Raw genomic sequence first — 24,005 nt, forward strand, 5'->3', positions numbered from 1 at the left:
TGGGTCACACAAGAAGGAATTTACCTTAGGTGAAAGGTCAGGATCAACACAGATGCAGGTGTCTGCATAGGCAGATTTCCACCAGAAAGGACACACATTTTATAAATAAATATATAGAGAAATAACTATTATATAATGAAAATTTTAAACAAACAATATCTATTTGCACTGATGAATTATGAAAGATATGTTCTAAGACATTCAAAAGAAAGTCCCATCCATCTTCCCATGGTCAGCTCCATTCTCCTTATACTTGTCAGTGGTGGTGTTTTCTAGGTTTCTAGAAACTCATTTATCTCTCTCCCTCCTCCATCTGGGAAGTTTGCCTCTTCGGAGGGCTCATCCCGTGGAGGCTCCTTAGCGGTCTCCCTTGTAGTGGATCCTCTGTTCTACTAGCTAGAAATGAGCAAGAAGAAGGAGGAGGGAAAGAGGAGGAGGAGGAGGAGAGGAGGAAAAAGAGAAGAAAGACTAGGAGGGAGAAGGAAGAGGAGCTGGAAGGGAGGGAGAAAGAAAGCTTAAGGTGGGAGGCAATAATCTTAAAGAAGGGCACTAGCTAAAAAGAAAAGCCCCAGTACCCTAACCCCCACACTCCTCTTGATACTGGGAATTTAATGGCCCCAGAGCCTGCTTAGAGTCGTAACCTCCACCATGCTTTCTCCTGTCCTTCTCTTTGGGGCCCAGTGTGGGGGACAGGATTTGGCAGAATTGGAGTGGGTTTGACAATATAGTAAAGTGTGGGCAGACTGATCTGAAGGCTTAGGACAATAAAATAGCACTTTCCAGAAAGGAAAAAGAAAAAAAGAAGTGTTTTTTTTTTTTTCTTTTTAAGCAGATGATGTTGGTAGGGTATTTATTTCTTTTGCTTTCAGAGTTGATAGTATTTTCACTGCTGATTTTTTAGCCCTTAATTCTACAGTGAAGGTGAATGACAGCCGGAATTCAAGTTTTCGAGGGTAATTGGAAATAAGGCCCAGATGACCTCACAGAAATAGAACAAACACGATTTCTCCTTAAAATATAATTTGTGAGGTTTTTTCCAACTATGAGAAGAGGCATTAAGGTGTAAAGAGAATTGGAACTTGAATATCACATCAATCTTCTATAGAACAGGCATATGTGTATGTGTATTTTTTTTAATTTCAGGATTTGGTTATGTGTTCAATACTTAAAATTATAACATGCAATTGTTTTTATTCACATGCATGACAAATAATTAAAACAAAGAACACCGTAAACTTTTAAAATTAGGCTATAAAACATAAAACTGTTACTACTTCATTAAATTGGAGCTTTAATGGCTATTCACCCCGTATAAATATGGGCAAGAAAATGGAGAGTCTTATAACTAATTGACTTCCTGCCCCAGGCACCCAAACATCTTTCTGCAACTCTAGATTTGTCCCTCTAGGATACTACTGCCAAAATGATCAACACGAGCTCCCAAAATAACAATTTATTCTGCCCAAAGGACATTGTGCCCCGAGTCTCCTGGCCAGATGAATTGGCACAATTACATCCTTCTCTCTTGCTTTCCCCCCTCAGGAGACCCTAGGTGTCAGGGCTTTACATGTTGTGATGATTCAGAACAAAAAAATCTGCTAAGAAGGAAGACACTGCTATAAGCATCTTTTTAGATTCTTAGGTCCAAACTGATGGAGCGAAACACAAATCCTCTATTGGTTTGTTTCCTTCAAAACTTCACTGCCCCTCAGGCACATCCACAGATCAAGTAGAGGGCTAAATCCTTCCCTGACTCCCGACACAAGCCTGTCGGTGGTAACCAACAATGACCCCATTTAGCCAATTACAAGTCTTTTCTTCCACCTGCCCCCGCCGTCTCATCAAGAATTAGTGATTTAAAGACCATGCATGATACAAATGGCAGATTAATCTACTAAGTTACATTTCCCTCCCTGAAGCAGTCAGACATAGCAGGAAATATGCATTCATTTCTGCTTCGGAAAATTAAACTGTTCAACAGGGTTTCTTAATGATCACTTCTTATTTGCTTTGCCTCTTTTGCCTTAAAAGTCCTTTCTCTGAATGTTTTATGCATTTTTCTTTCTGAGTCTCGTTCACTGAACTCCGTATGAACAAACAGTTTTTGGAGAAACCCCACAGCTTGCACTGGAGATGTATGGCGCAGGTGTGTATCTGCTGCAAAAACTTTTGTCATTGTAAATTACCTCAAGGTGGGGCTCTTAGCAGAGGGATAGAAGGTGCAAAAGGAAGGTGGCACTTCCTCAGGCACGAGGCTCAACTTTCTGCACTCCTGAGGAACTGTATTCATGGATGGTGATGAATGACTCCACACCATAGGCACTTAGTGCTTCTGAGTATCTAGAGCCTTCTGCTAGAGGATTACTCACTACTGGCATTTAACTGCCATTAAAAAACATAATGCTTGTTTTCATCAGCTTTTTTGTTGCTTTGAGCAAAAGACCTGACAATTTTAGGAGGGAAAGTTTATTTGGGGGCTCATGGTCTCAGAGATCTCAGTCCATAGATGGCCTACTCCATTGCTCTGGGCTGAAGGGGAGGCAGAACATCATGGTGGAAAGGTGTGGTGGAGGAAAGCAGCTGGGAACATGGTACCAGGAAGCAGAAAGAGAAAGACTCTACTCACCAGGGACAAAATATATAGCCCACAGCCCACCCGACCTGTGATCTACCTCTTCCAGCTACATCCTACCTGCTTTCAATTACCATTTAGTTAATCCCCATCAGGTAATTCATTCACTAATTGGGTTAAGGTTCTCATAATCCAATCTTTTCACCTCTAAAACTTCTTGCATTGAATCACACAGGAGCTTTTGAGGAACTCCTAATCTAAACCATAACAATGCTATTACTTGGTGGAGGGGGGGTGTTCGAAGGTGGGGAAAAGACAGGGAAGATCATTCCCAGTGAAAAAGCATTTCCCAATGAAAAAGTAGCACTTATGTAAGAGTCCCTCAATGGTTCTTTAAGATTAAAACTTTGTAGAAAAATGATGTTAAAAAAATTATTAGAAGCCATTGATTTGGTATGAGATTCTGTATAGTCTAAAACAAATGAAATCACAACTACCAAGGTCTTATACCACCCAATCAAAGTCTAGGCTGCCCACTTGTAAGATTCAACCTTCCAGAACCAGATGTGATGGTGCACACCTATAACCCCATGATTTGGGAGGCTGAGGCAGGAGGATTGCAAATCTGAGACCAGCCTCAACAATTTAGTGAGGCCCTAAACAACTTAGTAAGACCTTGTCTCAAAAAATAAAAAATAAAAAGGGCCAGGAAAGTAGTCAATAGTAAAGATCTCCAGGGTTTAAAGCCTAACACCAAAGAAAGAGAGAGAGAGAGAGAGAAAGAGAGAGAGAGAGAGAGAGAGAGAGAGAGAATGATTCAATCTTTCAGGAAATTAGGAGAGGAGTGTCAAATCACCAAATGGGGGAGCTTGCCAAAAAAACCCAATAGATTCACAGCATCCATTCATAAAGGGCCCAGAGGACTTGAGCCCTTGAGCCAGAAGAATAAGGAAATCCCCTCTGCTTTTACAAGGAAAGAAACCTGGTGCTAACATTCCACTGTTTGGACAATTCTGCTTATTCCTTGTTCCTGTTTCAGTTGCCCCCCCACAAACATACACACACAAAAATTACTGTTCTATTAGGCCCAGAGGGGCTCTTGTGTATTTTGTAGTCTGAGTGCTTCCCAGTTAATAAATTGCTAGTAAAAGCCATTTAGATCTTTAAAACCCAATTTGCTGAAATTTTGTTCTTTGAGACACAAAAACAGGTTATATCTGCTCATTGCCCATTTCAGCTTTGGGACACTTATCAAGAGGGACATAGCTCCCTTTTTAACTTTAAATATTAACTGGCATAAATTTGTTTGCAGAATCCCCCTCATTTTCCATTTTCTTGTTTGTTTATACAGTCAATATTAATCACTGAGTGTCAAGTCTATACCAGGTGTGGCAATAGGTACTAGGGTAATGAGTGAGCAGAACCAGGTATCTCTACCTTTCTGGGTAGATAAATGAAAGAGACAACTAATCACACAAATAAGCACTCCAAGGAGTGAGGCATGTGGCTATGCAAATAATAATGTTGTCTGGCCTTGTTGGGAAGATGAGAGAACACCTGGTGCAGAGGTCCTGGGGCTCAGGTGTGAAGGAGAGGGGTTGCCAAACATTGGGTGGAGGCCTTTAGGGACAGGGTCACGCAAGCCCTGAGCAAGGGTCATGTGAAAGCTTGGTCTTTGTCCTGAGAGCAAGGGAAAGCCATAGAGGAGTTATCCATAAAAGGATCCCATGGTACGATGTGGATGATATACCAGGATATGACATCACCAGGTTGGGTTTCTCTGACAGCAGTGTGCTGGCAAGAATGGACATGCAGAGGCCGGATGTCAAGACTAACAGAAATGAGTGGTCAAGAGTACAACATCCAGGAGTCATTGTGTATTAATTAAATAAGCCTGATATTGTTGAGGTAGGTCAGATTCTGGTTTTTATCAGTCACAACATATACTTCTTATGACTGGGGCCTCTCCATTTACCCTTCCTCCTGCCTCCTAATACCTTGGTCTCTTTAATTGTTCAATAGACAATTTGGCTCTGTAACTCAGGGGCCAAAATCACTTAGCCAACCTGTCTAAGAATCTCTACTTGTAAAAGGGCTAAGTATAGTCTCTTGGCTCTCCTGATAGGATTAGTTATTATGAGTGTAGTCTGAAATAATGGATGTGGAAGTGCCTTGTCCACTAGAATATGTGAGATCCACAGAGGTTGGTATTACTACCGTATCGCTCATGATGCATGACCACCTTCTCTGGGAGTCAGAACTGATATGAATATTTGGTAGAAGGAAAATTTCAGATTCTTTCATAGGATGCTTGTCAAATTCCTAGCCAAGGCAATAATTAAGGTAGAAATAAAAAGGCAAAGCAGAGGCAGGGTTGGAGAGGGATTTGGGATAACTTTGCAGCTGCAGTCTCAGGTCTCTGGATTCCATGAGGCCATCTCCCATCCATTCACCATGGTAAAGAGTCAAGGGTAACAGCAGCAGAGAGGAGCTGTGCTCTCAGGGTGTGTTCACTCACAATGGGGAGGGGCTAGACAGACTCTAAGAACTAAAAGATGGCATCACTACTGTCTATGGGGAACGTAGGAAGAGTTGCTAGTTTCTCCAGAAAAACAAAGACAGACACAATTATTGTCCAGCTGGTTTGTGCAAGTGAATTCAAGGTTTGATCAAACAAACTACTATAAGAAGTGAAGAACCACCTCCGGGAGAAAGGTGGGAGAAGAGTCAGGAGAGAGATGAAAATAAAAGCATATCAGACTCATAAAGAGCCTTTCTGTCTAAATACTGTGGGACACCAAGCTACTGCAGGGATCAGAGCCTTTTTGATATCTGCTTTCTATCCTCTTAGCCCTTCCTTACCAAATATCGATACATTCCCTAAAGATTTGGGGGGTGGGAAAGCCCTACTTATTTACCCAGCAGGGGCAGAGAGTCATGAGTTTATTTGTATAAAGGAGTGGGGAGAATAGAAGGGAGGTTTGGAGAACATTCCTTTCATTCACGAGAGTCATCAACAGCACACTTGATGGAGTTAGAGTTTTGAAATATGAATTTAGATGAGGACACAATTCAGTTCATAGCACTAGACACCGTTAAGATTTTTAAAATTGTCTAGCAATTGTCCATGCTTGCTATCTGTATATGTTTCCTCATTTAATTCCATAACATTAGGAGGCAGGCAATTATCTCCCCATGTAACACCTTATAGAAAATAAAGTTGCAAGAGTTTTAAAAAGTTTTAAAATTGCTACTGTATCTGTTGGTGACCCCTGAATTAAAGCCCAAGGTCCACTTTCTCTATTCTGTATCACCCTGCCTGCTACTGCAGGTGCCTCAGTCCCTGTGTCCTTAGGTTCTGTGTCACCTTGGAGAGGGGGTTCTCAGCCTATAGAATGCTTGGCAGAGCTTGCCAGGTGCTAAAAAATAACCCCTGCCCCAGAGAACCCAGTCTGGAGAGAACATGTGGAAAAAGAGGTGTTTTAGGGGAAAATGTATCTAAGTCAGTTTAAGAATGATTATTTATTTATTTTTAATTTTTTAAAAATTTTCATTTGTTATATATGAAAACAATACAATTCGTATTACACATATAGAGCACAATTCTTTATATCTCTGGTTGCACACAAAGTAGAGTAACATCCTTTATGACTTCATACATGTACTTAGTGTGATAATGACCATCACATTCCACTGTCTTTCCTACCCCTATGATCTGCTTTGCCCTATCTAGATTTCATTTAATCCTCCCATCCTCCTCACCCCCCCACAGCATATTATGAATCGGTATCCTTAAATCAGAGAAACATTCGGCATTTGGTTTCTTGGGATTGGCTAATTTCACTTAGCATTATATTCTCTAGCTCCATCCATTTACCTGCAAATGCCATGATTTTATTTCTCCTTTAATGCTGAATAATATTTTATTGTGTATATACACCACATTTTCTTTATCCGTTCATCTACTGAAGGGCATCTGGGTTGGTACTAGAGTTTAGCTATTGTGAATTGTGCTGCTATAAACATTGATGTGGCTGTGTCCCTGTAGTATGCTGTTTTTAAGTCCTTTGGGTATAGACCGAGGAGTGGGATAACTGGGCCAAATGATGGTTCCAAGGATTCTCCATACTGCTTTCCATATTGGCTGCATCAATTTGCAGTCCCACCAGCAATGTATGAGTGTGCCTTTTCCCCCACATCCTCACCAACATTTACTGTTGTTTGTATTCTTGGTAGCTGCCTTTCTGACTGGAGTTAGATGAAATCTTAGAGTAGTTTTGATTTGCATGTCTCTAAATGCTAGAGATGTTGAACATTTTGTCATATATTTGTTGATTGATTGTATATCTTCTTCTGAGAAGAGTCCGTTCAGTTCCTTGGCCCATTTATTAATTGGGTTATTTGGGTGTTTTTTTTTTTTTTTTGGTGTTAAGATTTTTGAGTTCTTTAGGTATTCTAGAGATTATTGCTCTGACATGCATGTGGTAAGAATTTGTTTCCAATTAGTAGGATCTCTATTAACCTTACTGATTGTTTCTTTTGCTGAGAAGAAACTTTATAGTTTGAATCCATCCTATTTATTGATTCTTGATAATAATTCTTGTGCTATAATGGTCTTCTTAAGGAAGCTGGGGCCTAATCCAACATGATGGAGATTTGGACCTACTTTTTCTTCTAATAGACACAGTGCTCTTTTTTAAAGAGAGAGAGAGAGAGAGAGAGAGAGAGAGAGAGAGAGAGAGAGAGAGAGAAGAGAGAGGAGAGAGAAAGAGAATTTTTCAATTTTTTTTTTTTTTTAGTTCTCGGCGGACACAACATCTTTATTTTATTTTTATGTGATGTTGAGGATTGAACCCAGTGCCCCGCGCATGCCAGGCGAGCGCTCTACTACTTGAGCCACATCCCCAGCCCCTAATTCCTACATTCTTGATCCACTTTGAGTTGAGTTTTATGCATAGTGAAAGATAGGGGTTTAATTTCATTTTGTTGCATATGAATTTCCAATTTTCCCAACACCACTTTTTGAAGAGGCTATCTTTTGTCCAGTGTACATTTTTGGTGCCTTTGCCAAATATAAGGTAACTGTAATTATGTGGGTTAGTCTCTGTGTCTTTTATTCTGTACCATTGGTCTACAAGTCTATTTGGATTCCAATACCACGCTGTTTTTGTTACTATTGCTCTGTAGTATAATTTTTTAAGAAAAATTTAAGTCCTTTTTTTTAAAAGAAAGAAAGAAAGAAATTTAGGGGGAAAAAAAGTGTTAGAAAACTTCCCAACGTAGAATTACTTAGTTGTTTGGGGAAATTAAAATGTATTTTCTACCTGGGGAAATATGAAACTCCTATTATGGTTTGCATCTGGAATGTCCCCCAAAAGCTCATGTATTGAAGGCTTGCTTTTACCCCTAAGGCACTACATAGTAGGAGGTGGGGCCTAAGTAGAGGAAGTAGGTCATTGGGGTGTGTGTTCTTGAAGGATATCTCTTGTCCCCATCCCCTTCACTCTCTCCCTATCTCTCTAAAATAAAGTAAGCAGATGTGCTTTATCTTCCTCTTTACATCTCTACCATGATGTTCTGCCTCACCACAGCCCAGAAACAATGGAGCCAAATGACCATGAGCTGAAATCTCTGAAACCATGAGTCAAAACCAACCTCTCCTCCTGTTAAGTTGCTTTTCTCAGGCGTTTTGCAGAGCCATGGAATGCTGACTAGCATGCCCCCACCTTCTCAGCCTCACAGTCTGCTCTGAGCATGACTCTGTGCACACAGAGCAATTGCTAAGGGAAATGTCCTTGCAATTGCTGTGACAAGCTTCTGCAAAGTGTCATAGAAAAAGGCGTCTGTGGATGAAATTATGAGAATGCGTTGGTTGAATGGTTCATTAATTGAAGTGAACTTTCACTTTGCCAATCCTCAGGCTTGACTTTCAGATAGAGTCGTTGTGAGTTTGAATGCCTATAAACTAACTTTCCCTTCAGTTGACAAGAGAAAGGCAGCATTAGAAGCATTCTCTCACTTGTATCTTGTGTATCAAGGGCTCTGTGGGGAAGGTAAATCAAAGCAAGAGGTAATTTCAACAGCTTTTATCTGAACAAGTTAATGTGTTTTCTCTTAAACTCATAGTAATAAACATGAGTTTGATAGTATAGAAGATGTAAAAATGGGAGTTCATAACCCACTTGAATCAAATGTATGAAATATGATATGTCAAGAACTATGTAATGTTTTGAACAACTAATAATAAAAAAGAAGATGTCTATCATAAGTGAGCTAATTTTTGTTTGCCAAAACTTAATAGCTCATTTTTGCTTTCTGTCACTCTCAGATCCTACACTTAACTGAGTAGCTCCTCTGCACTCTCAGAATTAACATAAATTACATAATTTAATCTTCATAGTAGCCTAATAATGTGTGGTTATTTCCCTGTTAGAAGTAAAGAGGAAAATGATGCCCAGAGAAATGAATGATGAGCAAGTTTTATCTGCTATAAATTCTGCCTGCACGTCTCCATCCAATCTTCAGAGCTTAGCCAAGTACCCATTGCACTAGAGATGCTCGGTATTATTTGTGAAATTACTTAAAAGTAACTGAATCTCAAACTCAGATTTATGGCTCTTAGGACAGCACTTTTCTTTGAATAACAGGATGGCCTCTCATTCAGTAATAATAGATAGTTATTTTTCTCCATTGGGCACTGATACTAAAGCATTGTATATATACTTTGTAATATCCATGTGGATTTTTTTATCTTTTTAAATAACACACATTTACTGTACAAAAAGTATTGAATAAAACTAAATAAAAATGAAAAACAACAAACATATTCAAATCACTTGAAATCAGCCCAGTAAAAAATAACTGCCTCTGTTCTATAATATTCTTTGTTATGATAAAATCTATATTATTTTCCAAACAAAAGAAGTGCCCTTCCCATTTACTTTCTGAGGCTCAACAATATTCTTTCTTGGAGTCAAAGAATTTCTTTATGATTCTCTAACAGAATTCCGTAGGGCCTTTCCTTGGCTAGTGGACCACAAAGCATTACTGGGGTTGGCAAGTCTCCCATTTCAAGCATTTTAATCCAAGTGCTGTTAGGAAAAAAACAAACACCAAGGTCATCTACAAAGGGCAATAACTTTGTGTTTCCATGTAGAGAACAAGTTTAGGTGGGTTTAGACTAACAGCCTGCTTTTCCAGTGCCTTAGTTAACTCATTGTGGAGGTGGAGGTATCCACTCAGATGATGACTAGGGCTATTTCCAGGCTGAGAATGTTTTGCCCCAGGCTAAGAAGTTGAAAAAGGCAATGTGTATAAGAGAAACTCACCTCCCAGCTTCTCCATGACTAAGGAGAATCATAGGGTTGTCAACTGGGAGTAGCTAGATATATGAAGATCTCATTCTCATTGCTGGTTGCTTTATGAACTTAATATTAGTTGCTTTCCAGCTGCCAATCACTGGTGGGTAAACTCACATTCCCTTGTTGATCGTTGGAGCCTATGGACAAGGACTCCAAAAGAGTCTCCACCAAAACACAAAATCCCAAAGTGCTCCTCTCATGAAAATCATATCACCCCTGCCTCTGACCGAAGGATGACAAAATGTTCCATTTTGGAGAAACTAAAGATGGAGAAACTAAAGGGTGGGTTTCAAGACACTCACAATAAGATCCAGAGCTGTGACAGTCCTTCGTTAGGCCTTGCCTGGTAACTTAACAACCAGAACAGCCCATTAAGTTTTCCAAGTGCTCTTTTCCCCTAGAACTTAGACATACTGTGTTGAGAGAAGTGATAACTGAAAGCTACATTTGATTGGTATGAGACATTAGGAAGAAGCTGCCTCTCCCAGTAAAATTCACTTAGTATTGTCAACTAGTGTTCTATCCCTTTATTTCCCCCTAAACTCTGACCTCTTGTTGGATGGTTAAAAGCACAGTGACATTGTGCTTAGCCAGAATGTGTCTCATACCCCTCTCCCATAACAATAAGTGGACAGGGTGGGGAGAGTTTTTTTTCTAAGGTAATAACATCACCTTTGCCCTGCAAGAACTTTAATTTCTTACTTATTATTTTATTTTTATTAAAAGACCTCTGACTTGATTTTTGTGAGAGAGGAGGAAGAAGTATGGCAAATATAGAGGGGAGAGAAGAGAGTAATGTGGCATTAGCTTCTGTAGAAAAATGTGTTTTGGGTGACAGAAGCTGACAGAGGGAAAACATACAGACAGTCAGTGACAAAAGTCTTGGTGGAAGCTTAGGGGACTAATCCTGATGCTTACTTTATTTTCTTTTTAATGGGATGTCAGTTCTGAAGAATAAACAGTCTTTCCTGAATCCAGAGTTATAAGCACTTATTTGTCTAGATAAAGTACGGAAAAGAAATATTGTGTGCTGCAGCCCATAAGTCATCTTCATGGCCTTTCAGGTAAACTACCAAGGATTTTTACTGTTCAACTCACCGGAACACAAATTGGTAAACTGAGAGCTAACTGATCATGGCCATTGAAGCAGTCCTGAGCTGAAACCCAAAATTTCATTTTTATTTGAAATGCCACCATCAATTATCTACAAAACTACTACAACTGAGGATGCACACAAAAAGGAGAGGATGCACACAAAAAGGAGAGGATGCATTAGACCGCTTCAGGGAAAGCAAAATTTCAGGGATTTCCTTTAAATGATTCAAAACATAATTTGCTTTAAAAATTCTACCTGCTGCTAAAATTGTAATCAGTGATCAAGGTGGCTTTAACCCCAGTTTAAATGAAAAATCTGAAGATTAGCGGTAGAATCAAATATATGTGTGGATACAAGTTTGTATTTTGAATCATTTCATCCTGAAATCAGGAATATACCTTGGCTGGACTCTACTATATTCTGGACTCTAATCCAGTTAATTTCTTTACAGTTATTTTTCTTTTTAAGTGAGCATTATATGCCAAGCAAATGTTCAAGGTTGGAGGCCACAGACCTCCTGGAAACCCTGCCTACTGGAAGGATAACATGTATATGACTATGACACCGTAGACTAAGGGCCATGTTGGTAATTTGATTTCAATATGTTTAACCAGAGCCCTCAGCAGCATGGCATTACCTGTGCTTGGAGAGATGGGAAAGTTTCCTTGGCTCTGCAGTGTCACACAAATCCTCTACTTTCTCAAGCTATTCCTCAGTGCCATATGCCCCTGAAAATAGAAGTTCATGTAGTATAGTCTAAGTACTTGAAAATCACAGATTAAGATGACAGAACTATTTATCAGTTTATCTCCATATGTGGACAAATAGCACTTCATCTCCATCTGGAAGGCCAAGTTTGAGTTTAGATTTATAGGACTTCATGTGGCACCATGAGGTTAGTAGCCCCTCTCCTGGCTCCTGACCTAAAGATAGTCCATCTTCCAGTCCCATCTGAGCTCCATACTACATCTTGTGGAAGCAGGCAGATTGGTCAGTGCTTAAGAGCATGGACTGGGACTGGGGAAAAGCACACATGGGCCCAGGGATTAGGCTTGAGGCATTTTTCAAGTAATTTTCCCTGTTACTCTTGTTTGTAAAAATATTCCACAATATCAGGACTTCCTAACTATTGGCCCTATCACCTATTTAAAAAAAATTTTTTTTAGTTGTAGTACCTTTATTTTATTTATTTTTATGTGGTGCTGAGGATTGAACCCAGTGCCTCACATGTGGTAGGCAGTGCTCTACCATGGAGCTATAATCCCAGCCTCTACCATCGACTTTTACTTTGTCCTTCCCCCATCTCATCTGGTGACTTCTCTTCATCTCCAACTGAAATTCTGTGGTCAAAGCTTATAATGGTTCTTATTTTCACTTCACTCTCCCTTGTTAAGTCTCCTTTACTACACTGCCTTAGAAATCCCTAGCTCTGCTGAACTCTAATACTCCTATTATTCTGTGGCTGCATGCATGAAATTGAAAGTTTGGGGAAGCACAAATTCAGAATGCCTGATTTCACTAAATTTGCCAACCTTGACTTTATGGAGACCTTCAGTGCTTCCCAGCAAACATTTTATGCTTTCTTTATACATTCTCTCTCTTCTGTTTCACTGCTTCAGACCTTAAGAGTTCTTAAAACTTCAAATCTTTCCTCTCTGCACTCTCTGATGATAATCTGGCTTTCTGTTTTAATTGAGGATACAGAAGCCATTTGAATAGAACTTTCAAAGGTTACCATTCCACATCTACCTGCTGGCTTGCATTTCAATCTACATTTTTCACATTCCTGCCTGTTACTCAAACTGAACTGTCCTTGCTCCTTTCTAAGACAAATTCCTTCACTTACTCGTGACATCCTCTCATCCTTTCCAGTCTATTCATAAATCTCACTCCAACAATGATCCTGTGGTTCTTCTATATCATCAAATTTTACTAAGCTACTCAATTATTCCCATCACCATATAAACATGCTGTTATTTCTCTCCTCTTGAAAAAGAAAAAAAATATTCTTGGTCTCTTGCCATAGACCTCTCTCCACTGTCCTTTACTTTAGCACTGGAATCCTCTTCTTCATTTATTTCTTGAAGTCCTCCAACTCAAGCTTTTGACTCAATTACTTGACTGGAAATACTTTAGACAGGTTCACTTATGACCTCCATGAAGCTAACTCCAATGGCCACGTCTCTTCTATAATAGTTTCCATAAATTTTCTGCAATGATGGACCTCCGCAGTTCCTCCCACCAAGACTGATGCCACACCTTCTATCAAAAATAAAGCCAAGCTGGGGGAAAACTCAGTGGTGAAGCACTTGCCTAGCAAATGCAGAATACATTGGAAGTGCTGCTCTGCCCACCCCAAACCTTGTTCTCTTCGTTCCTTCTCTCTTTCCCACTCTTCCTTTTTAGAATGCCAAGTATCTTGCACATACTACATTATAGTGTATGCTTAATGAATAACAGATTGTAGGATTTTGAGAGGGAAGATGAACTAAAAAATCAGGAATAAAAGAAGATGGGAAGAAAAGCAAAAGCAGTGAGGCATTAACATTTATAAAATGTTTAGGATGCCGAGTGATCTTTTGTCTCTCAAATATTAAGATGGGAAAAAAAATAACCATGAAGCTTGGGCCAGATTTTTAACAGTTGTGAATTCCAGGCATATCTATTTAACTTTGGATCTTGTCCTCTGAAGACTAAAGGATTTATGGGGAGATGGCTTCCACATGGAACTTTTTAAGTGCAGGTCTCAGTTACTTCATTGCTCCAGAAACTCAGGGCTCCTACTTGTTTCCCACCCCTCTTGATTTTTATCTTTCCTTTTTGACTTTCTTCTACATTTTAGTCTCTGACTCCCAGTTTGTCATCTAGCTGAGTGACACTGCTCACATTCTGTTTTTACCAGGCACTCTTCACTGGTGTTCTTATTCCACTTGTGATACTGTTTTTATTCCCATCCCCTTACGAGTTCTATTTACTCTTCAAGATCTTGCTTGGTCCCCAGAGGCTCCAAGAATTCTTTCTGGGTCATTTTATCCACAGACCTTTTTCTCCATTCACTGAAGTTCTCTTTTAATTATGGCTGATACAACTTGGCTTGGCACTTGATGGCTCTCTGTGTGTTATGTGTGCTAGACTGAAAAGCTAAGGATGGCATCAACTTCATGTAAGGCCTCTTACATCCTATGACAGATTTTGGTGACCTTGGTATTCTTAAGGTGTTTGTGAGCTAGTTACATGGAATAAACCTAAGGAGCCTGCCATCAAGGGTTAGGGCTGGGGATGGGTGGCAGTGGAGGATCCTGATAGTGTCAATGGTGCCCATGACTTATACACAAGGACATGGTCATTTTATTCTAAGACCTGTTCTAAATGTTTCCTGCAAAATGAGCAAAGTGTGGCCTTTCTCAATTTCTAGCACTCCATAAGGCAGCAAATATGTAGAAATGCAGATCATAAAATGCAAAGAAGGAAAACGGGACTGTGGTGCCAGAGAAACAGAGGAAGGAGGTTAGCAGCGTGGATATTTTTAGGAGCCTGTCCTGTTCTAGTCTCCTGGTTTGTAGAAGTATAAACACAGCAGTCAGAGCTACAGAATAGCTAAAAGTCAATTTAAAATAGGAAATAGGAACTGTGTACAATTATTGAAGGAAAAGCTGTAAATTCTCTGCTATTGGTATGAAAAGTCAATGTTAAGAGAGAGCTATAAGTGCGGCTCAGAATTACATGAAACAAAATCAAGGAACACAGGACAACCAAACGTTAATGACAAAAGAAAATGTGAAATATTTCACCAATTTTTTTAATTGAAGAGAGTTGGAAACTGAAAGTTGGAACTGAAAGCTAATAACAGAACTATATTGTCCATCATAGCATTATAATACTGTATGATTCCAATGGAGATTGTCTTGCAAAATTGTTCACATATTGTCATGTATGAATAATCCTGGTGTAATGGGAAATACTTCAAACCTGCAGTTGGAACTTTGTCTCAGACCTTTTGCATTTTGCTCTCTGCTCATTTATTCATTCATGTATTCATTCAATCATTCCAACAAATTTTTTTTTGAATTTTTGAACTTATGTTCCGGTCTCTAAATAAGCTTAAGTTTTATACTTCTGGAACTCACATTTCTCATCTGCAAAATACAAATAACTATTTCTATACTGATGAATTATAAGGCCTATGGAGAATTCTATGAGATAGTGTGAAGAAGAATTGAGCTACAAATATAACTTTTCTCTTTTTTCAAGAAAATGAACATAAGTTCCTTTAACCTGGTCTAAGTAATGTGGTAGTTACCTTAGGAGTGCTACTGCAGAAACCATCTTTTGATCATCTAAGCCATTATTGAAACTATGAACAGCACTCAATCACCCATCCCCAGTGCTTATAACACTCCATGTATAGTTCAATTTTACCTAAAAACTGTCAAATATGAACTGGGATTACTCTTATTGCATTGATCTTTTTACTCAGTTAAATAAAAAATATTAATTCAGAATCTATCACACACACACACAAAAAAAAAAACAGAAATAAGAAAAAAGAAAAGGTTTCTGATGCTCACAAAGAGGGTCCAGAGGATCACAGAGTCCTGGGGGCCACAGGGAAGCCTGCAGTGCCCCGTTCCTTCAGGCAAACACTAGCACTCCTCTTCAAGAAAGCCCTACCTTGTCGATCTGTGTCCATATTGGATTCAAATTACACTTTTCACTAGTGCCAACATTTCAACATACTTTACACACGTGCCTCCCTGTGCCCTCCTTTGCCCTGAGAAGCCTCTCTCAAAGAAAGCATCCTTGGAAAGAAGGTGCAGTGGTGCACACCTCTAATCCCAGTGACTCTGGAAGGATGAAGCAGTAGGACCTCAAGTTCAAGACCAGACTCCTCAATGTAATGAGATTCTGTTTAAAATTTAAAAATTAGATAAAAAAATAAAAATGATGGAGATGTAGCTCAGTGGTCAAGCACCCTTGGGTTCAATCCTCAGTACTACAGGGGAAAAAAAAAAAGGAATGGAGAAAGAAAACATTGGGTAACTGTAAACTCAGTGGTTAGAGAAGCAGACTATTAGTCTGTGCATATTTTTAGCCCAGAGGGGAAGAAAGTAAGTACTTGGTTTTTCAGTGGTTACTCAAAGAATGAAAGAATGCAGCTGAATAACTACTTTTCTTTCCTTTTTGGCTTGGCTAATGCCCTCTAAGTTTGCATTGATAGAATACAGTTTTTGAATGTAAGGGGCAGAGTGCCACTCTGTGCTGGTCAGATCACACCTCAAACACACAGTTCAGTTCAGGACATTGATAAAATAAAATATCATCTGTGTTCCTCTGCCATTGGCACCTAGGGATTTGGGCCTAGGGGTGAAAAAATGTACAGAGAACACGACTGCTGTCTTCGCAGTAGGAAAGGCTGTCAGAGCGAAGACAGATTAGACTCACTCTGTGCTGCCTGCCCTCCAGAGCCACACTGGGGTCAGTGGATAGAAGCCACAGGGAGGCAAACCGGGGCTCCACGGAAGGAAATGCTTTCTAAATTATGAGATCACTTCACATAGCAGAGAGTTGCCTCAGGAGGCAGAGAGCTCCCAGGTACCAGAAATGTGCAAGTGAAAGCAGAGCCATGCTCTGCCAGAGCTGTCACTGCAGGCGTTTGAGCACTGGAAGGGGATTTAGGAAAATGATGTCTCAGATCTCTTATACTCAACATATTCGTGGCTCCCATGAGTCAAGGCAAAACAGCCTGCTCAGAGGCTTCTCTCTTGCTTTTAAACACTCTAAGCAAGCTTTCTTGAATACCTTCTCTAACAAATAAGAATTTATTGTTTGGGGATAGTCTTTTGAGGTTTTTCTCAACTCTTTGCCCCATGTAAGTAGAAAGAATGTATTTTACAATGAAAATGCAGATATCCTTGCATTTCTCACAAACCCTTAAATTTAAGATAAATTGTCATTTGTTTCTTTTTGTAGAAAGCAGAGTATTACTCTGGTGGTGTCCATTGATAATGAGGGAGCTAGGCATGTGTAGGGGCAGGGAGTGTGATTCTTCCTCTCAATTTTGCTATTAATCTAAAACTTCTCCAAAAATTAAGCCTACTAAAAACAAGTATTATTTGTACAAAATGTCCTTGACTGTGCCACATTTCTGAGAAGGGGATTTTTGCTGCTCTTTCATGAGCTCTTCTGGTCCTTTTATCAGCAGGAATGAAATGATACACTTGAACCTCATAATTGAGCTGGGTGTAAGAGAATGTTTTCAAAGATGTAGGCAGGGCTTAGGAAAATAGATTGTGCAGAAACTAAGCTCTGATAGTAATGGGTGCAGTTATTCCTCTGGTTGTGAAGAAGCAAAAGAGTAGTTTGCAAAAGCCACTGAGGGTCCCTGTAGGAAAAGAACAACTTCCTGAAGCTGGTAGAGGACCAGCCAGCCCATGGTGACTGGCAGGGGAGGAGCTGAGGGAAACAGTCCTTATCCTCACACACCCCACTCTCTTGCCACTACTAATGCCCTGGACAAAATGCACTGGAAGCCAGTGGGCAAGAGCAGCTGCTGTTGCTGTCCACATGCTCCAATGCTCACAGGGCACAGAGTGGGGAGAGAAAACTTGAGAGTGAATATGGCGAGGAAGTGGGACATGTCTGGCACTGTCCTTTCCCATAGCACCATTTAGGTCGCCATTTACCATCTGCTATTCTTGCAGCCTGAAATATAGCTCCTAGAAGAGTCTATATAATTGACTAAGATTCCAGACTGACTCTAAAAGGATTTAAAGCAGTCATTATTTTGATTTATGGAAACTAAATATTTATCAACAATACATATTTTAGTGCCAATCAAATGTTTGGGTTCATTCAAGAAAGGGCTTTGGACTGGTAGATTTTCTGATACTCCAATTCTTAAAAAAGCTTTATTAGGACTGAAGGGCTCCTTTCTTTTATTAAACAGGGTTAAACTTAAGGAAGATAGTTCAATATTAATACGTCTTGTGGAGTCTGATTACCAACAGAAGATGAATACTTCGTTCACGGCATGGGAACGGTTATCATGTCGGGGAATTGACGTGATTTTGACATGAGATGGGGGAAGGGCTGGGTGGCTATCCCAGATTCTGTGCACACATTTCCTCCTCCTCACCCAGGAGGAATTATCAGAAAACAAGTGAGTCTGGTATTTAAACATAAATTCTCCTGTAATTTGGTGCTCTTCAATGGAGGTTTTCAGAGCTCAATTTCAGTTTCATCTCAAAGTGGAATTTCAGAGTTACTTGACAATAACAGGTTTGCTCTTGAAAAATGAAAGTGCAAAGTAAAGTCTGGATCCCTCCACCCCCACTTTACTCACCCTGCTGTGGGCTTGCAGACTCTTCCAGAGTAAAGAGCATACTCGGTGCTGATGGAAACATAGTGACCTACTTTGTGGGAACTATTTTGGTACAATCAAATGTTTACTGCAGCAGGGTGTTCAAATCTTTCTGAGAAATCTATGGAACTAAATATAAGAGCCTTCCATAGTCTTGTGGACTCATGCATTGGACCTCCTGTGAGATCTACTGGGCATATGGACTTGATACAATGTATAAAAGGAGGCCTCATGGAGTCCCTATTTTGATCCCAGATTTCTCTAGTTTTGCATATAGAAAGGTTTTCTTTGACATTCTTTGCCTGAAAGATCTCAGTAAGATGATCAAGAACAATGACGTGGGGCTAGAGTTGTGGGTCAGTGGTAGAGTGCTTGCCTGGCATGTGTGAGGTCTTGGGTTTGATCCTCAGCATCACATATAAATAATTAAAATAAAAAAACATTGACAACTAAAAAAATATTTTTTTTTAAAAAAGAACAAAAATATGTTAGGCCACTCCAAAAAATGACGAATCTCCTGACAAGAAATTTCCACCTAAACAAATGTCATAAATCCTTTGCTTTAGGTGCCAGGTTGGAATAAGTTGGTAGAGTTGGACTACTTAGATTCCAATGGGGAAAGCAGATGCATATGAGGTGTTAAAAATATAGAATCTGTTTGTAGCTAATAAAATATAACTAAAATCAAATCTTCTGTTTAATATTTTAAAATTCAATTCTAAATAAATTTGATAGGATATAAAACTATTAGTAGAATTTGGAATGATTGCAGGTAAAGGGTTAAAAGTGTAAGATGTAATTAATTCATTGCCAGGAATTAAATAGAAAGGTTTTAGAATATGTGTTATCTTGTGGCCTTCATTTGAAAAAGCAGCTTTGTAGATGGTAATTCTTAATTACTCCATACTCATTATATTTCAGTGAAAGAGACTCAGTATAGGTCACTCATCTATGACTTTCTTGTGATTCACTATTTGATAAATATTGCCCAGTGGAGGAAAATTTTTTTTTCAGATTCAACTTATTGCTTTTCCCAGGAAATACTTGAAGTAGATGTCTTTTGTAAGTAAACTTAAACTGGTACAGATTTATCAAAGGAACATTCCAGTTCAAATAATGAAGAGCTAACCGTTCATTGGTCAAATAATTGGGGGTTGGGCAGAAGGAGAGTCCAGAATATATTGCATGTTATACCAATCCTTGTACAAATATGTCTTGGGAGACAGCCTGCTCAGTTCTTTTGCAATAGAGTTGGTTTGAAAAGCGACATAAAACCTTCACTATATCATGTACATTTTATACACCTTACAGTTTTTTTGGTAATAAAAATATGAAAAGGATTTGTCAAAGTGTGAAAATGACAAATGATTACACATAAGTTTTGTCTTATGTTTCAGGTGGGAATGGAAGCCAGAGAATGGTGTACAATGGTCACAATTTCTCTTAAATTCTTGTCACCACTTAACAAATAAGATCAGAAATGGCCCTATTTGCTCCTTTTTTTTCCAAAGTTGTCCCTCAGTGGAAGACAAATAAAAGCAATAATACCGTTAGCAATGGGCAGGGAAAAGGAAATAGTTTTAGGCCAATGGTAAAGCATGTCACTTCCTTTAAGAATCCTATAGAAGTACACAGGACAGAAAGTAAACGATTTCAATACAAAGTCATATTTCTTACATGGGAAAATGTGTACAAAACACAAAAACTGCATTGCATTTCAATACATTTAATGATTTAAAATATTTCTGCAGTTGCCCATCATTTGAGGAAGATATTCTCATCATTCTGAGTTGCCTGCCTCTCCAGTCACAAATTCTGACACCCATCCATCCACCCAGACAGCACAACAGATGCATCCTCATCAATTATTGTAGTTCCTAAGTGGACCATGTCCTCATGCCCCATGCCTTTCCTTCACTCATTCAATCCATATTTCCTGGGTATGTGCCAGACACAGATGAACATGTTGATGTGATTCAAATACTGTGCAACAATCCCACTTCCACCAGAAATAAACATAAATAAAATAGTCATAAATTGTGATGCTGTTTTAGCCAGCTATTTCACTGCTGTGGCTAACAGAATTGATCAGAACAATTTTAGAGGAGGAAAATTTTATTTGGGTGCCCACAATTTCAGAGGTCTTAGTTCATAGAAGGCCGGCTGTATTCCTTGGGGCTCAAGGTGAGGCTGAACATCATGGCGGGAGGGTTGGCAGAGGGAAGCAGCTCACATTATGATCAGAAAACAGAGAGAGAGAGAGAGAGAGAGAGAGAGAGAGAGAGAGAGAGAGAGAGAGACTCCGCTTGCCAGATACAAATATATACCCAAAGTCACACCCCAATTCCCACCTCCTCCAGAAGTACCCTATCACTTTAGTTACCACTCAGTTAATCCCTATCAGGAGATTAATTCTCTGATTAGGTTAAGACTCCCACAACCTAATCATTTCTCCTCTGAACCTCCTTCCATTGCCTCGTTCACACGTGAACTTCTAGGGAACATTTCACCATAACAGATGCTGATGAGGGAAAAGAAAAAAAAAAAACAACAGTAACAGTAGACATAGAGATAATAAAAAAGAGGAGAGAGTGGGGTGTGATGTTTGGAATGTGCCTGGTGAAGACCAGGATAAAGATTTACAGACAGAGGAAATAACATGTTCAAGTTCTACAGTAAGAAGACTTTCCTTTCTCAGATTGAAGGAATTGAATAAAGTCCAGTGTGGCTGGATCATGATAATGTGTAGGACTGGAGGTACAGTGTGGGGGACTGAAGGGAAAGCCAGGTGTCAGATCATGTAGGGCTTTGTAGCTCAGAGCAGGGAAATTTTATTAGACATTGTTGGTTGGATTTAAGCAAAGGGGTGAGATAAAACCCATTTGTGTCTTGAAAGATTGCCGTGGCATCTGTGTTATTTAATGAACCAAAAGAAAGACGAGAGACATTGGGTGAGAGACTCAGAAGTCTAGTCTGGATGACAAGGAAAGGAAGGATGTGAATGGATTCAAGAGATGTGGAGAGGTAGAATTAACAGGGCAATCGAGGCTTTCTCTTCCTATTTCCCTTGCCTTAAAGGTCACATTACCATGTTACTCTGAAGGCCCTTCAGTCCCACAGGATTAGACAGCCCTTGTGTTCTCTAAGCAGCCTGTGCCATACTTCCACGATGTGACATACCATCATGTTGACTTTCTTGTCTGTGACCCATTTTAGGGCAGAGGCTATGGCTTCTCTGTATCCATAACTGTATCCCTAGCATAAGCACAGAGCTCAGTGCCTCGTCCATTTTCATATCATCAACCCAAGCACAGAGCCCAGTGCTCCACAGGCGTCCGATGAAGGGATATGTCATACTCTCTGGACTTTGGAGAGTTCTTCATGTGATGTATACCACTGAGTGGGAGCCAGATCCAGGGGCTTGAGATTGATTTTGATATTGAAAGGACTGTAGAAAAGTTAGTGCGTTCGGTGGATACCCATGTCCATTAGAAGTGACCGAAAAAATCTCAGACAGCAAGGTAAATTGATTTTTCCAATGCCATCTCAGAAGAAGGAGTTCTTGACTTAAGGTGGACTCTCTCAAAAATACTTTGAGTTCCACTACTAAACCTGCGGGGACAATTACTGGACAGAAACACTGGCTTGCAACATATAGCTTAGCAGACACTGTCATTTTTGACAAGGGGTTTGCATTTATCAGCTGTGTGTCTGAGAACTACTGGACAGAAATCATAACCAAGCTGTCGCCACAGCCTCCTATTACCTTCAAGCAGATTCATTTTAATTCACCTCCATAAAGATTGAAGTGCCTAACATGCACCAGGTGTTGTACCTGGCTATTAGGATGGATGTCAGAATATTTATAAAAGGTCTCTTCTGAAGCACTTGCAGACCAATAGGGAAAACAACTAAATTAATGGTTACAGGTGAGGGTGTGTATATACATAGTATATGTACAAACATTATATGTATGTATCTGGGGAAAATATAAGAAGGTAATTTGTTTATTCTTCTGAGAGGAGGAAGAGATTGTATATTTAGTCAAAAAGAAGCTGACATGAGTTGGATTGGTAGAGTTTGTTACCAGTCTCTCTTTGTCAACTTCCCAGAACCAGGTAAGCTCAAGGCTTAAGACCGTAGCTCAGAGCTAGACTACCTGGGTTCGGATCAATCACTGTGGGACATGTACAGCCTCCGCCAAGTTATTTAAGAGCTCTTCTCCTCAGCTTACTCAACTATAAAGTGGGATGGTTACAGTACATTTCCCATAGGGTTGCTGTGAGCACTAAATGAGTGAGTACATGTGAACATGAATAGGCCATTCCAGGTAGGAGAATAGTACAAGCAGAAATAAAAGTCATCCCTGGAATGTCAAGAAGAGCAAAGCTGCCAGGCACAGTGGCCTGTAATCCCAGTGGCTCAGGAGGCTGAGGCAGGAGAATGGCAAGTTCAAAGTCAGTCTCAGCTAAATCGAGGCACTAAGCAAGTCAGTGAGACCCTCTCTCTAAATAAAATACAAAATAGGGCTGGATATGTGGCTCAGGGTTGGAATGCCCCTAAGTTTAGTCCCCAGTACTTCCCACCCCCACACATACAAAAAAGAAGAAGAAGAGGAGGGGGAGGAGGAGGAAGAGGAGGACGAGGAGGAGGAGGAGGAGGAGGAGGAGAGCAAACAGAGTACAGTGTGCATGAAGAGGGGGAGATCAAAAACAGTTTCATAGCTCCAATTCTATGGAGCTATGAAATTTGGATTCCATGCCATCGATTATGAGAACTGTCAGTGATTTCAAACAACAGTGTGATCATGTCTAGAAAAATCCTTGTAGCAAGAATAAAAAGGTTGGAGTAGAAGGAGAAAGATAAGGAGAGGCAGAAAATCTAACCAGGTGGTTACAGCAGTGATCTACAAGAAATAATTTAAAACCTGGCATAGGAAGGCAGCAGCTGGGCATGACAACCTGGTAAATATAAAGTTTCCCAAACATATGTGCTACATTTTTTCTCATATAACATTCCAAGAATTCCTCAGGATTCCGCTTGGGAAATGCTAGCTCAACACTTGCTCATTTTGGGATGATTTAATTTTATCTCCTTATGTCTCTCTGTGTCTTCAATTATGTATCCCTGTAGCCCAGGAGGATATCATAATCACAAACAGAGGTACTTATAAATTAACTGATGCACAGTTTATCAGGTCAGTAACAAGCAAGTGTTCCTTAGAAAATGAGTTTGTTCTGAGTCCTCAGGCTTCTCACAGCAGCCAGCCCTGCCATGAAGCTTGGCTGTCCTGGAAGCTTGGTGGAGAGGATAGAGTGGGAACAGTTGTATTTGGAGAATATTAATTGGTGGCTGTTATACATTTTAAATGGAAGAGGAAAATATATTGCTGGGGACTTAACTTTGCCTTTCCAATGTATTTGATGCAGTTCTGTCCGAAGATAAAAACAACAACAAATTCTCAGAATGTTGCAGGCATAATTATAAACACCCCGCCTTCCCTCGATCTCTCTCTGTCTCTCTCTCTCTCTCTCTCTCATACAAACACGCGCACACACACACACACACACACACACACACACACACGCAGTAATCCTACAAATCAGGCAATTAATT

Source organism: Urocitellus parryii, chromosome 6 (assembly GCF_045843805.1).
Source record: "Urocitellus parryii isolate mUroPar1 chromosome 6, mUroPar1.hap1, whole genome shotgun sequence".
Lineage (NCBI taxonomy): Eukaryota > Metazoa > Chordata > Mammalia > Rodentia > Sciuridae > Urocitellus > Urocitellus parryii.